This window comes from Parasteatoda tepidariorum, unplaced genomic scaffold (assembly GCF_982258835.1).
Source record: "Parasteatoda tepidariorum strain Cologne lab strain unplaced genomic scaffold, Ptep-v5.0 scaffold_12, whole genome shotgun sequence".
NCBI classification, from domain to species: Eukaryota; Metazoa; Arthropoda; class Arachnida; order Araneae; family Theridiidae; genus Parasteatoda; species Parasteatoda tepidariorum.
In genome coordinates, this window is record NW_028257371.1 from 1,784,429 (window position 1) to 1,801,417 (window position 16,989).

Genomic DNA, 16,989 nt, shown 5'->3' on the forward strand with positions numbered 1-16,989 from the left:
TTGATTTCTTTTTATCCAGTGTTGGTGTTCCAATTAGTTGCTTCGAATTAGTTAGCTCCAATTAGTTGTGCATGCATGTGTTTTTTCAAAGTGTGCCATATTTGTGTTTTGAATTTTTTCAATATTTTCAGATCGATAGCATTTTTTTCAAATACATTCGATCCAATTCGCAATTTGTTTTATCGCCTTGTTTAAGCAGTTCTTTATGTATGGTTTTTACGTATTCCTTTTTTCAATATTTTAAATTTTTTGTAATCAATTTTTTCATTTTCTTCAATTTTGTTTTCGAATTTCTCAATTGTTGTTTTTTTTTAAACTTTTTTCTAGGATTCCCTGTTCTTTAATTATTTGTCCCTTGTTATCCATTGAGTTCCAGATTTTCCTTCGATTTTTTTTAATTTAGATTCTGTTATTTTTTTCAATATATCTGTTTTTATTTCCAATATGTTCCAATATGTGTAACTTTTATTCTCAGTGGGTTATTTTTTGTATTCCCAGTTTGGGTTCTGATTTATTTTCAACTTTTAATTTCTAATTCAGAATTGTAAGTTTCAATTTTTTTTCTTTCAATGTGTATTTCATTTTATTTTTCTTTCATTGTGTGTATAAATTTTTTCTGCTTTCAATGTTTGGTTTAATTTTTTTTCCAATTTGTGTTTCAAACTTTTTCCAGTATCTTACGCAATTTTTTTTTCAATCCTGTGGTTGTGTTCCAAATTTTTTCACCAAATGTTTGTGTTACAAGTTTTTTACCTCTTGTATTCATTTCACTTTTTTTCACCCAGTGTTTGTACTTCAAACTTTTTATCCAGTGTTTGTGCTTAAAATATTTTCATCCAGTGTATGTTATCCAAATTTTTTCCTCTTGTGTTGATATTCAAAATTATTTTACCAAGTATTTGCATTCCAATTTTCTTTTTTTACCCGTGTTCATTTTCCAAACTTTTTCATTTAATGTTCGTGCTCCTACTTTTTCTTCCCCTGTTTGTGTTCCAATTTGTTTCTTCCAATGTGTGTGTGCTTTATTTTTTTCAATGTATGCTTAAAGTTTGTTTTGCATTTTTTTTACTTTTTTCTGAAGCTTTTTCAGTGTGTGGTTATACTTTCATTGAAAGAAAACTCACCAATGTTTTATCGCCATATTTTATTTTTTTTAGCTTCCATCTCTGTTTATATACGTGAATCACTTTGTTTTCGGTGTTCCATATTTTCCGCTTTTCAGTGTTTTTTAGGAAATTTATTTTAAAAATTTGTATTTAATTGTTTTCATTTTTCATATTTTCGTTTTTCGATTAGTCGAGTTTTTTTTTTCACTGGTTATTAATTTATAATTACTTATTCAATTCCAATATGTCTTCTCTTTCCATTTTTTGCCCATGTTTTTTATTGTTTTTTTTCTCAATGTTTATCTTCCTTCTGAGTTTTTTTAGCTTCTTGAATGAGTGTTTTGTTTCTCCAAATGGTGTATCATATTTTTTCCAATGTTTCATATATTTTTTCCATTGTGTATTCTAGTTGCTTTTGATTGGTAAAATTTGTGTGTGTGTGCATCTGATCAAATCCATTTGTTTTTATAGACCCAACAACGTGTTTCGCATTACCCTTCCTTGCTTACGTTTGATTTGAATTTTTCACAGGTTTAGATTTTTTTTTAAATAATTTTTTAAATAATTTTTTCAACCTTTTTATTTTTTTGTACTTCATTTCTCCTTAATTCTTCCTCGTTTTCTGTTTTGTTCCAATTTTTTTATAGTTTCAAATTCTTTTCAGCTTTTTTTTATGTTTGCAGATTTTTATATGTATTTTAATTTTGTATTTTCTCTTCAAAAATTTTTTTCCAATGTATCTGATAGATTTTCTAGAATTTTTCTTTTAAAGTTCTGCTTTTTTCAGGCTCTTATCCGATGTAAATTAGTTTTTCACCCCATGTATGTTTTAGTTTTTTTTTCTCCTCTCTGTGTAACTTAAGTGATTATTTTCAGTCGTTATTCTTGTACTGTGTTTCAATTGCTTTTAATGTCGTTAACGTTTACTTTTTCCAATTTTAATTTTTCTATGTTTTTTGTTTTGAACTTTAAATTGTTTGGTATTAATCCTGTCTCTAGTTTATTATAATCCAATGTTACTAAGCTTTGTAGGTTAATGTCTGCTCAAATAGTCTGACAAATCGGGAATAACCTGACAAAGTGAGATGTTTGATGTTTGGAATCTGCCGGACTGAGATGAATCCATTTTCTTTTAAATTGCCTGCTATGAAATGATGAAGCTAAAAAGAAGGCTGATTTTTTGATAATTGAATCTTCAGCTGTAAGTACAGTTTAATTTTCAATCTATTATGTCAACTATTACAAATCTTGCTTTTAATTTTAAATATGATCGCAAATTTCACGCTAGTTTTTTTGATGCAACTATATAGATTTTAAAGTTAAAAATTAATCCAAAAAAAATGATTGATACATTTTGCAGTGCGAAAAGAAAAGAAACGAGTCACCCCTAATCTTTACGTTCTGAGACTCAATCTTAATACGAACCATTAGGGAAACCATTGGGAAAACGAGGGGCAAATTAATTAACGTAGACGATATTTTAAGCTAGGAAATTAGACACAAAAACGTACTTTCTCTGCAAAAATTTATGGTTTTCTCCACGGATTCAGAATTCTGGCACTCAAGATATAGGAGGAAGGCGCAATTTGGGAAATTTGCTCCCCATATTTTGGCCAGGAAAACTGTTCAAAGTTTTGACCTCTTCATGTTAGTTTTACTTTTTGCGTATTTCAAGATATCTCCAGATTTTTTTAAGCAAAATGAAACATTTTTACCCACAATTATAAATTTCGTTTATCGAAAGATAATTCTGTGCAAAAATATTATTTTTAACGATTTTTTACTTTTTATTGTTTTATTTAAAATAGTGTGAAATTTTTGAACTGTTTTGAATTTGATATACAAATCCTTATTTTTAAAAAAAAATCAATTTTGCATTGCAAAATACAAAATTTGTGCGAAATTGGTCAAATAATTCCTGAGAAATCTTATTTAAAAAAATCGTATATAAAAATTCGATTTCTCAGGTTCTATTCGACCGATTTTACTGTAATTTTGTATCGAATCACTGTCATTTGATTCGCTAATTTGATTTCGTAAATTGAAGTCACTGCAATTTTGTAATTGACCGATTTCACTCTAACATGGAAAATTTGCCATGTAAAATTAAATTACATGGTGTAAAAAGTTGTATGCCTTATAATTCAAAATTCTTTCAACTAGGATAATAAAAAATAATAAATGTTTACTCAAAGTTAATTTTCGCATGAAACTATCTTTAGGTAACCAAATTTTATAATTGTGTGAAATTTCTCATTTCACCTAAAAAGTTCCCGAAATATGAGGAAATATGCTAAAATTAATATTTAGGGGTCCAAACTTCGGATTGCTGTCCTGATCAAACTATGGGGACCCTATTGCCCAGATTGAGTGTCATAAATCTAAATCCGTATTTTATTAAAAAAAATCGACTTTCATTGAAGAAAATTGTAAAATTAGCATTAAGAGGCTCGTACCATCAACCGCTTTTCTGATCAAGCAATTGCGGCCATAATGCAGTTACTGTTTTTATTTTAAGGGTGAGGAATCCGTAAAAAAGATATGATTATTAAGAGAAAGTACATTTTTGTTTCGGATTTCGCAGTTTAAAATATCGTCAGCATTAGTCAGCCTATTTGATATCACTCCATCAAGATAATCCTAGAATGTGACAATCCGATTAGTTGTTTGGGTGGAAAGTTTATTTTTTGTGCACTATACACACAATATTTTATGCAACTTTCTTAATAGAAAAATAAGCACTTTTATTATAGTTTCTTCAAAATTATGAGGTACCCTTATAGGGAGATTTCGCACTTTTAAGTTAGCTTTCGTTCGCTCCTGTAAATAAGATTGAAGCATTCGCGCATGCTCGTCTTTATTTTATATGATACCTATCTTTATGTTGGCATGATTTAAGTTTTGTTGGCTTGACAAAGCTGCAAGCACGCTGTTTATAGCTGTTAAATGTTATCTGTTTAAGCCTGTCTTCGAACTAAAAGCGTGAACCTAGAATGCGAATATGAAGAAATACATTGATAAAATTTAGAAATGAATCCTGTATTCTCACAACCGTTGGTTCATTCAATAAAATATAATTTTATTGGTTTTTGTTTATGGTAAAAAATTATGGTTGTCTAATTGCATTAATTCCTCAAGGATCTAGATATATTTTCGCTATTTCAAAATTATATTTATTTTAAGTATGTAATTTAATTAAAATAAATTCAATAAGCAATAGAATTATAATATTTTTTAAATATCAATAATAAGCGGCATTATTCATCGCCGAATTATTCATCAAAATCTATAATTTACCAAATTTTTCTGCTCACAGATCCAAAGTTTTATGTTGAGCAAAGCATCTTGAGTCGTATGCTACAGCTTTAAAGAAATAGTGTGCGGAGGGGTGGCATAAAAATGAAGAGAAGCGTTTGTATAAAAGGAGTTTATTTGCGTTTCCCTTTCGGGTGTAGAGCGTAGACTGTAATGGCGTACAAACATAGACAGCTTGCCAAGTTGGCGTATTTGCAGTGTGCCAAGGGGAGATGCTCGAACGCCAAGAGCGTAGCTTACAAATACGGAACAAGTAGTGTATAGTTTGTCTAAAGTAAGAACTCCCTTAGCCATTCGTCTGAACTTGTGGCGGTGACTATGGTAACGAGGTATAACTATGTCAAGTAGTGGTGTGTGGACATTGTTTAGGACAGGTTATGGCTTAAATCGGTGAAAGAAAGCGATAATCTTTTTTTTTTCGGTCTAATGTGTTATCGCTAGAGGGAAGAGGAGCTACCCTCCCTGAAATGAGCTATTCTTGTTTCCATTAGCAGCAGAACGCCTCAGACTTTATGGTGGGGGAGTTCTTACCTTATACAAACTATACATCCATTGTAAATATTTCTTTTGAATTTGTGGTCAAAGTTTAAATGATATTCCACTACGTTAGCGTTTTTAACTAATGGATTTTTGCAAAATCTCTTATTTTCACTTACGTAAGTTTTATATTTTTCATGGGCTCATGCGCATTTCAACAGAACTGACGCATGCGCACTAGAAAAGTGCAACGCACAAAAGAGAGCGTTACATTCAAAACACGCGTTAGCAGAATTGTGACCTACAAAAAGAGGCAAAATGTAGGAAATCCTTAACTCACGTGACAATAATTTCTGTTTAAAGCAAGGTTTAAACGATTTTTGAGCTAGAAGGAACGAAGCTTGGATTCAACTTCCCTATTATTTTTCCCTTCGAAATAAAATTTTTAGCTGTAGCTGTTAACTGATAGAATCCGAAATTACAGGATTGCGTGCCGGTGTTATTATTTAACCTACTTATGTTAAGACAACAAAAATTTTCTTAAGATATGGTTCGAAAAAAAAAAAACTAAAAAAAAACGCATTTTTTACCACACAACCACGTGTTTTAATTTTGTTCCAAACCTTAACTGTTTGTATTGAATCATTAGCCAAAATTCCTTATCTCTTACGCCAAAAAAGTTATGGACTAATTATCCTGTATCCAACTTCTGATAATTTGATTAATTTTAATAAGAATTTTGATTTTAATAAGTATTTGAAATTATTCTACGATACGTTAGCTCATCGTTGAAAATTGTGATTCAGATAAACTTTTTTTCCCAGTCAACTTTTAGAAAAAAATATACATTTTTAGCTATTTTGCGAATAAAATATCAAATTTCACCAAATTTTTAGAACAAGAGAACATGTTACACATATTGACAACTGGAACTTTCATTAAAAAGGAAATTCCATACAAACCTATGCGTAAGCTTGCCTTTACATGCCTATCTTTAATAAGAAATCGCAGTAAGAGAAAGAAGAACCATTAAGCAATACTTATGTTTGATTATTTATTCAATTTCAACAGCTTTTTCAAATATTAATTCATTCATTAAATAGGAATCAGCAAAAATCGAAATGGAATTTTCTGATGGATTAGTTATTGTTTTAAATTTTAGTATAAGTGATTCAGTTTACTAGCCCTTGATTCCCACATTGGATCTGAATGAGACTGGATCATTCCATTTATTTCAAAGGTGGGGAAAGTAGAATTTACTGCGCATGCGTCGGAATTTACTTTCATGCGTAGTATTTTCAATAATATGTATGGCAAGTATTGTTTGACTTAAAATAGGGGTGTGGTATTTTTCGTAGTATTTTTTTAAAGTGTTGTACTTATGCTTTTCTTTAAATTAATTTTTATATCTGTTACCGACAAAGTATGATATCCGGCATTATTTATAATGCCTAAAACTAGCCGGCAAAGTATGAAATGATTTATATTTCACACATTGCCTAGGCATTATATATAATGTCAAATGTTATTTAGGCAGAGTATGAAATAAACGTCCTGATGAGGTTATTATGTGAATGACCGAAAACGGAGGTTGTTGATTTTCACCGGTGAATGTTGACAATCACATAGTCGCTTTGGTGAATGTCCGAAATATTTATTACATCCGATTTGATAGAAATTTATTCGTGGATATAATTACAATCATTCGATATTTTAATACTTACTGACGATAGATTAGAAGAAACATCAGTGTAGGGCATACCGGGCAAATGTACACCGGGCAGTGGCCCTTGACCTTAAAAAAAACATCAGTGTAGGGTATACCGGGCAGTGGCCCTTGACCTTAAAAAAAACATCAGTGTAGGGTATACCGGGCAAATGTACACCGGGCAGGGCAATTCTATACTATGATTAATCTTTCTAGATTTTACTTAGATTTTCTTACCTCAACTTCATGAAAATACATAAAGAGATACAAAAAATATTTCAGACACTATATGAAATCAGTTATGATTTAAAAAAAATGTAATCAGAGTGTAAAAAATATTATCTTTAAAAACATCCGATTAATTTAAAACTTATTAGAAATGTATAAGTTAATGTATATATAAATCCAAATTGGTAAATGGCGCCATAGTTTTAATTTTAAAAATCTGTTTGCAGAAAGAATAGGAGCTTATGTGTCTTCAAAGAAAATATTGCAATCGGATTCACTGTATAGTTCCTGCGCCGAAATGATGCGCAGTAAATTCTACTTTCCCCACCTTTGAAATAAATGGAATGATCCAGTCTCATTCAGATCCAATGTGGGAATCAAGGGCTACTATTCAGTTTTTCACATATTTTAAAAATAACATCAGGGATAATTTTTTAACTTATAGCTCTATTTGAACAAAAAAAGTAGTTTATTGCGCACATTTAAATATTTAATTTATTTATATTCACTGTGTCAGATAAATTCAATAAAGAACATTACGTGTCACCAAATTTATACTTTTATAGTTGTCTGATATCACTCGCTTTTTTTTTTCTTTCGATTCCTACTTATTAGTACGCACTAATAAGTAGGAATTTATATATCTTGTTCAAATCATTAATAAAATACTTTTTAATCCTCCATTCAAGTTCAAATACATTTTTTGTAGTGGAAGCCCCCTGATGTTAATTCAGTTTTTTAAATATTAATTAATTAAATGTAATTCATAAATTTTAGTGTTATGGGAGAAAAAAATTGTAATTATATAATAAAGTAACTAAAATAAAATAAAAATTTGTTATATTGCATTAATTGACTTTAATTTTTTTACATAACTTGTTTTTAATGTTCAGATCGTGTTTTAAAAATAATCTAGCAAGTCTAATTAAAACATATTAAAATCTTTAGTCGTTTCTTTTACGTTACTCACTTGTTTGCCTGTTCCGATGATCTTTAGCATCATGCACACATTTATTTTGTTGAGAAAAAATGTTGTGAGTTGTGATAATTTTATGATTTAAAATGCTCATTAAAACATTGCTTATGATTATTTTTTTTTCTTTGCAGTGTATGCAGGAAAAGATGTGGCTTTCGTTTGCAAGATAGGACAGAGTTATGACGTTAATTGAGCAGTATGTGTTGTTGCAACATGGTTCTGGTAAGAATTTTATTTTCTCTTTCCATAAATTAAGATTTCCACGCGTTATGACCCCAAAACAAAATGTTTCAACTTTTACCTTTTAGTTTTTATTGTAATTCCAGTAGAGGTATTTTTTATGCTTCTTTAAAAACTTTTGGAGCAAATTGTCAACATCGCTAAAACATTTTCTTCTCTTAACTGCCAAATACTTTGTCTTTAACTTCTACTCCAATAAACTTAAATTTTGATAAACATAATCTTTTTTTTAATTTTCATTAATTTAAAAAGAAATGACTCGAGCAGTTATTAAAAAAAAGTACTGAGAAAATCGCGTTGATTTTATGACGCTTCTCGAGTGATATGATCTGTAAATATTTTCTAAAGATATTCGAATCAATATTAGCTCTCGTTAAATTCATGAAAAGTGTCTACTGATTGCTAGGAAACATAACAATTTTCATAGCAAACATACAAATATTTTCTTGATAGTTTATAAAATAAGTTTTAAATTACAGTAAATGTTGTAAGAAATTGAGAAATTTTCACTCCCCAGAAATTTTCATTTACCCTACTGCTAAAAAAATTTCTGGACAAATAACTGAAAATTTGAATTTAATATCTTTATGTTATCCTTATTTAGAAAATCAGTACTTCAATAAATACTTTCGTTAATCTCACCACAAAAATAATGATAATAATACAATGCATATTATAAGTTATATTAATATACAAGTTTTAGAGCTTTATTGACAAAAGTAACCACAATATCAGTTCAGCCTTCAAACATAAGTTCTTTGTGTGACAAAATAATCCTTATAAGTTATTCGCTTTAAATTTGTCAAAGGAAAATGTTTTGAATTGATAAAATTTAAATATAATTTGACCTAGAAACAAGTTCATTTTTATCACTCTTAAGCTTTTCGTTTAACCTAACCGTCAAAAAAATATGGCTCAGGCAAGTTAATACGAATCTTTGTCTTGGAAACCGCAAGTTTGAAATTTTCCTCGAAACAAGTTTTATCATATCTCTGTTTAAAAAAACAACAACATCAGTTTGAACTTTACCTCCAAACGCTAGCATAGAGTAGGGAATTACTAGTACATTCTAATACAAATTAAAAATATTGTTAAAGAGTATGGCATGGCGAAAACAAGCTATAAATAATTGCTGTTCTTGCAACCTTAAATTCGAATTTTGCCTTCAAACATTAGTAGTAAGCCACCAGAATCTTTCCATAAATCAAAATGCTCGCTCTTATGCATTCGTTAGATCACTTGCTCAAGTGTAGTTGTTACTATGAATGACAGAAATTGGTTGACTTCCACCGATGAATGTTGACATTCACAATGTCCAAAATGTATACTAGGTCTAGTTAAGTGCCACTGCTCGGTATGCATTTTACCGGCACTCCGAATACTGATGTTTCTCCCAATCTAACCTCAGCAAATATTAAAACATCGAATAAATATAATAATGTCAACGAATAAATTAATATCAAATCACATATAACAAATATTTCGGACATTCACCAAAGCGACTATGTGATTGTTGACATTCACCGGTAAAATAGAAATTCTATTGATTTAGGTCATGCACGGTAACATAGCTAAGACGAAAATTGGTTTTGCTTATTTTATGATTTACAAAACATGCCTTTCAAAAATGGTCAAAAACAAGTTTTAATTACTCTTTGACTTAAAAACCACAATATTGAATGTGACCACAAAATGTTACTTTCTTGCGGAAAGAAATTTTGATACTCCAGAGAAACCCACCAAAAGAAGTTTGCAACAACAGCTAATATTTGATAAAGATTTGAACGAACGTTATCCTACTCGAAACGTTAACAAGAAATAACCTACCCTAATTTCTCGTCTACGAAAAAGAAAATTGTTGCAGTTTTTTATTGACTTAGAAACCACAAGTTTTGATTTTTTTCCAAACGTTAGATAATTGTAGAAAATAGTTACAGTTCAGAAATAACAATTTCAGAAACCAAAAACTAAACATTTGAATTTTGCTTCTAAAAGTCCACTACAGATAGTTATTGCGATAGACACCCTACCGAAAAAAGTGTGAACCAAAACTACCTTTTGCTAATTTTTAATAAATCTAATAAGTTTTTAATCGGAATTTCGAATTTCACAATGAAATTTATGTTTATAAAAGAAATGTGAGGCCCTAATTTTTTCTCTAGCTATCCCGTGAAAAAATTATGATAATGACTTATGCAGCAAATTTTATTTTACAAACCACGAGTTGTACCTTAAAATTTAAGCAAAAATGTAGGAAATTTTAAACTCACCAAAAATTTTCGTTAGCCTACCAACTCAAAAGTAATAGTCAAAACAGATTTTAACTAATCTTTGTCAAAAATCTTCTAGTTTGAATTTTTCCATCGAAATTCGTCTTTGAATGAGCCTCTTCGTTTTAAACACTAAAATCATTTGAAATAAAATTCACAATAAAAAAAATTTGATAAAGTTCAACACTGTCAAAAATTAAAGGAAATAATATGAGTTACTAACTCAAAAATAATTTATTTTTTATATTTGAAAAGGACAAATTTTTATCTTATTACAGAATTCAGAGTCTAACTCTGGTAATTAAAATATAATAAATATCGAAATCATTTACAATGAGTGAAAAAAATTTGTTGGTCAGAATATTATTTTTCAAACACAAATTTTTAAGAAATATTTTACCAAATTCTTTCCGTGTACAAATATTAATGTTGAAAAACTTTGTAGCGTAACTACCACTGCAATTATTCAACTCTCATTCATTAGTATATAAACACGTTTTGAGATTTTCGTTAACGTACTCCTCGCATAGGCCAACCGGCCTGTGTCAGGGTTAGGGAACTGCCCTTGCATCAGAAAGGTTCTGGGTACAAATCCCGGGCAAGGCCTTTCCTTCTCTGTACTATCTGTCCTTACTGTGGGCAACGTTGGAGAGGAGTGATGGAAATCTAGAGTGATGAATAGAAGACAATGAACAGTTCACTTTTTATTTGTGATTGCGACATTATCCTCCTCGCTCTGTTGCTGCTCTGTCTCGATCACACGCAGCGGGGATCTTTACGCACTACTAATAGCAAGAGAGGAGCAATCACGCACACAACAGTAATCTTATTACAGCTCTTACAATCAGTGCTCAAAATCTTATGATCTTAATACAGTTCTTCTGGCCTCTCATAAAAACTGCAATAAATCATATAGTGATATCCATTCATAGAATTGTATGACAAATAAAATTCTGGTTGGGGATAATTTAATTGCTTTTAAACATCCTTCAAAACAAATACAACTACATTTGCGGTATGGGTGTGGCATAGGTGACTGATCTTAGTTTTGAGTTTAATACAGATTAGTTTGATCTCACCGCCCAGTCAACCTTAAGTTCACAGAAAGTCACACTAATCCGAGAGAAATACACAATAAAAAAGTGGAAGCAATTTTATGTTCCATATGGGGAGTACTATTTGATCCACGGACAGGAGGTTGCGGACGAAAACCGAGCTTAAATTTGGAAGCAAAACTAACTAAAATTTGTCTCAGCTATAATTTTTAAAGTGTTTAATATAACAAAACAATTGATCAGGTATAGCTAATTAACCACAGTAGACCCTTGATCAAGTCTATCTGCAGCACCCCCTGTTAACCCACATGACGGATCATGTGATATGAAAAAATCCGTCATCTTTCTATTCATATAAATAAAAATTAAGCGTAAAATGAAAAAACTCATTAATGCATATTAAAATATAAGGAAATATAGAAATCTAACCATTACGGGAACAGCACCAAAATCCCCATTAAAATATCAATTAAATCCCGATAATGAATTAATTTATATATTGATTTCTAAACGAGTTTGAGCGATTGCAGCTAATCCAAATATATCTAATTAGAATGTCTAATTAGTTTTAGTTCATAAAACAGTTACAATCTTAGGAAACTTTATTTTTCCTCCCGAAACGATAAATGATAAAAAAAAACACAATTATTTCATTATCAGGATTTATTTAAAATAAATGAAACAGTCTTAAGCACCGTAAATTATTAATTTATGTAGGTATTTATGATTAGAACTGTAACCTCTTAGTATTACATTCTGAAAATAAATGTTTAAATTATTTTCATAAGATCAGTTAAAAGATTCTCAACTTTTTATTTTAATCCATTTATCTCTAATTTTGTCGAACGTATTAAACCCATTCCTTCCCTAGCGTCTTCTTAAAAGACAGTAAAAAAGTGAATTCATTATTCGGATTTATTTTGCACGAAGTAGTTCTATCAACTGCAATATATTACATGAGGACCGGGATACTCTGGTTGGAAGGGCATTGAGCCAATGTTTAAGAGGTCGTAGATTCGGTTCCCACCAGCCGATGACTCCCCATGTAGTAAATGGTGACTGATGCATTTTAAATCTGTCGATCACAATATCCTTAATGTTCCCATAACAAATCATACCTCTGGGAGTACTGATCCATGAGTTTCCTTGTCTTCTGGATTAGTTCAAAATTATAAGTGTTCAGATTTTATTACACGTAGTTATTTACGTAGACCCAAAAATTGGGTCGGCTGTTCAACAATGGTTATCAAATATATTAACATGGTGCGTAGCGTTTTTAAAAAGTGCATAATGTGCTTTTTTTTACTTTAGTATTTTAAAATCCCTTATAGCTGCCTTTTTCATAGGGTTTTTTTAAAAAGTTCTTAATTTTCCCTCTTCGAAAATGCGATTTTTTTTCTTCTTTACCATGTCGATTTTCGCAACTTATTATGTAAAAACCTGGTTTTCCAATTCATTCAACCACAATCCATCTCGGCGTACTGTCTGTCCGTAGTATATGAAAACGGCAATCATTTTGCATGTTTGATGGTTACTTATGTAGGTTACCAAAAATTATAATGGTTCATGATAAAATTATTGATGGTTACCGTCAAGATTATGTGGGTCCATCAATGGAACGCCATCAAAAATTTTGACTCTTGTATTCTCCGATTAACAAACTGACTCCTAAAGTTGCTTATTTAAATTAAAGGATAAATTATTTATTTCATGCCTATTATAGAAGACGGAGAATTTTAAAGTTCTTGGAAAAAAATCTTGAATATTAAAATAAAAAATTAATAGAATACTAGTTTTAAACTGTTATTCTTTTTAGAGTTCTTACCATGATTAGTTTATAGTAGCGGTTTGCGCGAAGGGTCCCTTGCACAGTAGATTGACCAAGGCAGATTGACCTTTGCCCAAGTATTTAGACAGGCATGCTGACATTAATCGTAGTAATTGTTGTATTAAATTAATGCTAACAGCACTGAATTATTTTTAACAATTATCTTAGAATTATGTTTGCGCAAAATTAAATACTTTTAACTATTAGATATTTCATTTAAAATTAAAAAATTAAAAACTAATTTTAAAAAATATTCCTTTATTAAAATAAAGTACAGATCAATCGAAATAACTAAAACCCATAGGATGTTTTTAATTGCTTTGCATAATAAAAATTTTCCATATAATTTTAACAATAAAAAAACTTTACTCTTTATAAAATTAAACTTAAAATTAATATGTTAGTAAGCAAAAGTAAATGCGTGTTAAATTCTTTAATTTACCTAGGATAGTTTTTAGGGCTTAAAATTATTAATTTTAGAACCAAATCATTGTAGTGCAAAATAAGTCTCAACATTTAGTGAAAAATATATTTCAATTTTAAGATATTTTTATTAAGTAAATTATAAGAGGTTTTATATCGCTTAAATATTTTTAAAGAAATTTCTAAGCTACAAATAATTTAAACGGAATCTATTTTTGTGAGTTGTAATAATATTATGTTAAAATTTTAGAATTTTTGACACCATGTGCTCTCTTAAAATGAAAGAGTGATTATTTCCCCTACTCAAAAAGGAGTAAAAATTTTTTTAACTTAACTTGAGTGAAATACGCTTTTATTTGAGCGATATTCTTGCTTTGCGTTCACTCAAACTTGAATGCTTTCTTTGAATTGCTTTTCACCAAGTTAAATTGCGTCCTTTGATAACAATTTGCAGTTGAAAAAGATCTCTCCTTTTCCTGTGTACTGCTATTTAAGCGTAAGCTAATGGTGTGAAAGAAAAAAAAAACTTTTACAAGAACTATTTCTTACATTTTGTTTATATCACCGTGATTATTTGGGTAAAAGAAATGACTGAGATTTGTATTCAAAATTTAATTACAGACTGCATTTTTGTCTAATCAGTTATTGATTATGAATATCAAATAGCCGAGAGGTGGAATTAAGCACGTTTCAGGCACCAGGCTATACCTGAATATCATTTGAGACACATACTGTGATATTATGTATAATTTTTCCTTCCTTTTCCCTTCTTCAGTCAGATACTTTCCAAAATCACAATTGGCGAAATAAATGGTAACCAATTAACAACACAAAAGAAACATTTATTAATAATGATAAAAGATTAGAAAATTAATATGACCAAGACATCTAAACAATTCGCTTCCGCTCTCCATCAGAGCGTTCCCTCCTCTGTCTTCTTACAACATCTACCTTGATGACAGCGCCATCACAACATGGAGGCATGACACATACCTAAGGAGCGAGCATTCAAGTCACATACTCGTCGTGCTCCTCAATAAAAATTAGGGAAAATCTTCCGAAGTAAATCAGTAAAATGCTTCATTATAGGGAATAAAGGAAATCATTGTACTAATTGGTCTAGGGAAATTTAGCTTTCTCACGAGTTATCAAAGGGAAAAATGTCAAGGTTAATTAATCCATACTTGAACTAAAAATAGATTAAAAGACAGCATGTGAGTTTTAAAGTCTGAGAAAGAGAGTTTGTTTTCATTAGAAAATTAAGAAAGAGATTTACAGAAAAGAAAAACAAAAAAAGATTGGTTGAAGTTTTCTATGTTAAATATATATAGTAAATATTGTTGTTCTTTGAATTTAATAACTATTTTATTTAACTAGTTTTTGCAACGACCTTATTTTTCTTATGAAATTTTTTTTTTCGATTTCAGATATGACAGCCTAAATGACAGACTTGCGCCAGCTTTTAGATTATTCTAGACTTTCTTCTAAGCTTGTTTTAACGCCATAAGAAGCTGGTAGCTCCCCACTATCTCGATCAACAGCTCCAGAAAGGTCTGCAGACACAAAAAGCGTGCATTTAAGAGGCCTAGTGTCGATATACCTTTCTCCAACTGACACCAACAAAAACGATGTTCAAGTTGATGCAAATCTTACCAAATGGTGATTATGATGAAATTCGTTTATCGGCGGCTGAAATATCCATTATGAGAAGGATTCTAACGACCCATCTGTTAGTTTCATCCCATGAAGTTGAAGTTTTGCGAAAGAACTCTGCTCTGTATTCGGTGAAATCGTTCTCTCCATCTGCCCCTGTTAAAAATAACATGCAATGGCCTTTAATGTTCCTTCCAAGAGTCAAGAAAAAACTCTTGCATCTTTGCTAGCTGATCTCCCAGTCAACATAATCGGAGTGGTTAAACTACATCTTTCGCTTTGTCTATTTTTATTTTATATTTTATGGCCGTCGTTGAACGGGCTACCCAATTTTCGGGTTCACAACTACGAATGTTCAATTACATAGCCTTGTAATGTAGAACTCAATCCAGAAGACAAGGGAACTCCTGGATTGGGAGAAATTTGGAGAAATTTGCTATAAAACTATTGGGAGAAATTTGCCTTCTTGGAGGACTTTTTGGTGGAACTAAACCGCATTTGCGTTACATGGAGAGAAAGACCACGCCATGGTTAGCTTGACGGCAAGGGGACTCTAACCAATGATCCGTCTACCACGGAGTATATTTCACGTCAGCACTGTGCTCGGTGCAAGCCAGATGCGGAATTCTTATCGATCGGTAATCGTCGGGATTCGAACCCGGTTAACCTCAGTGGATAACGAACGCTTTATTCCCTGAACCATCACTGCTCTTTTGTCTAGTTAAGCAAGAACAGATCCGGACTTGCATCACCTACTTATGAGTTTGCCCTGCAGATTGGTGAGGTGGCGAAAAAAATGGTGAAACATTTGTGAAGAAATTGAATTCCGAATGGCTGTTACAGGCGAGAACTTGTCAAGAGGTTCCACGCTGATGGAGCATTTTGTGATCTGAACGCCTGGAAGAGTGTTTCATTGGACTGGTTAAAAGTGATTTTTCGATTTGGAAAAACTGTGAATTTTCGTTTTGGGTAAAGCTGAAGTCATGATTTCGACTTAGAGGCATCATAATGGTGTCTAAAAGTTGTCAAATGATGCTGTTTTCTGCCAATTACTCACCTAATGTGTTTTGCAAAAATGATTATAACAGAACTCATAATATTGCAGCTGAAGACGGAACAATGGAGGCCAGAAATGTCACACCTACGAAGGTAAATATTCAGAAGTGTCCAATATCTGTGGTTCCATATCAATCGATCAAGCTATTATATTTTGCCGAACAAGAAGACCTGCAGCTTGGTTGGGAGCCAACTGACTGCTGATGGACATTCCGTTGGTGATTTGTCCCGAGAATTAGAGCTCAACCAGTGACTGGGTGACCTGACTCGCTTCAGAGATGGGAAAGAAAAGGTACGTGACCTTTCTTTTTATCATTATTACATTATTAATTCTTTTTCCTTATTTGCTGGTAAGACAGTGAAATATCTTTTATTTAAATCTAAAAAATACACTTGATAACCTTTTTAATGGTTAAATTAGTTCTAATTTTGAATAATTATTTTTTTTACATAATTGTGTAAAATAATTATTAATTTAAAAAGTAGAATGATTCACTCAATATTGAATATAATTAAAATTGCGCACAAATTGTTTTTATGGTGGCCAATGTAATCAAGGAAAGAATTCCTTGTCAGAAACTAGTTATTTTATCGTGATCATGTAGCTTTCAAAATTATTTTGCATTTTGTTGACATAAATATAAAAAACTTTCA

General features: G+C 30.8%; 1 long non-coding RNA gene across 2 annotated transcripts in view; it reads left to right on the top strand.

Annotated features, from left to right (window-relative positions):
• The first annotated feature begins 511 nt into the window (after window positions 1–511).
• The window catches only part of LOC110282414 (uncharacterized), a 113,519-nt gene continuing 97,041 nt past the window's right edge, over window positions 512–16,989 (top strand). The window contains exons 1-3 of one of the 2 annotated variants that reach the window (XR_015431038.1): window positions 512–2,307; window positions 7,942–8,032; window positions 15,054–16,627. This is a non-coding gene — a long non-coding RNA (uncharacterized LOC110282414). The remainder of the gene's footprint in view (window positions 2,308–7,941; window positions 8,033–15,053; window positions 16,628–16,989) is intronic. The other variant, XR_015431037.1, reaches the window with a different exon arrangement.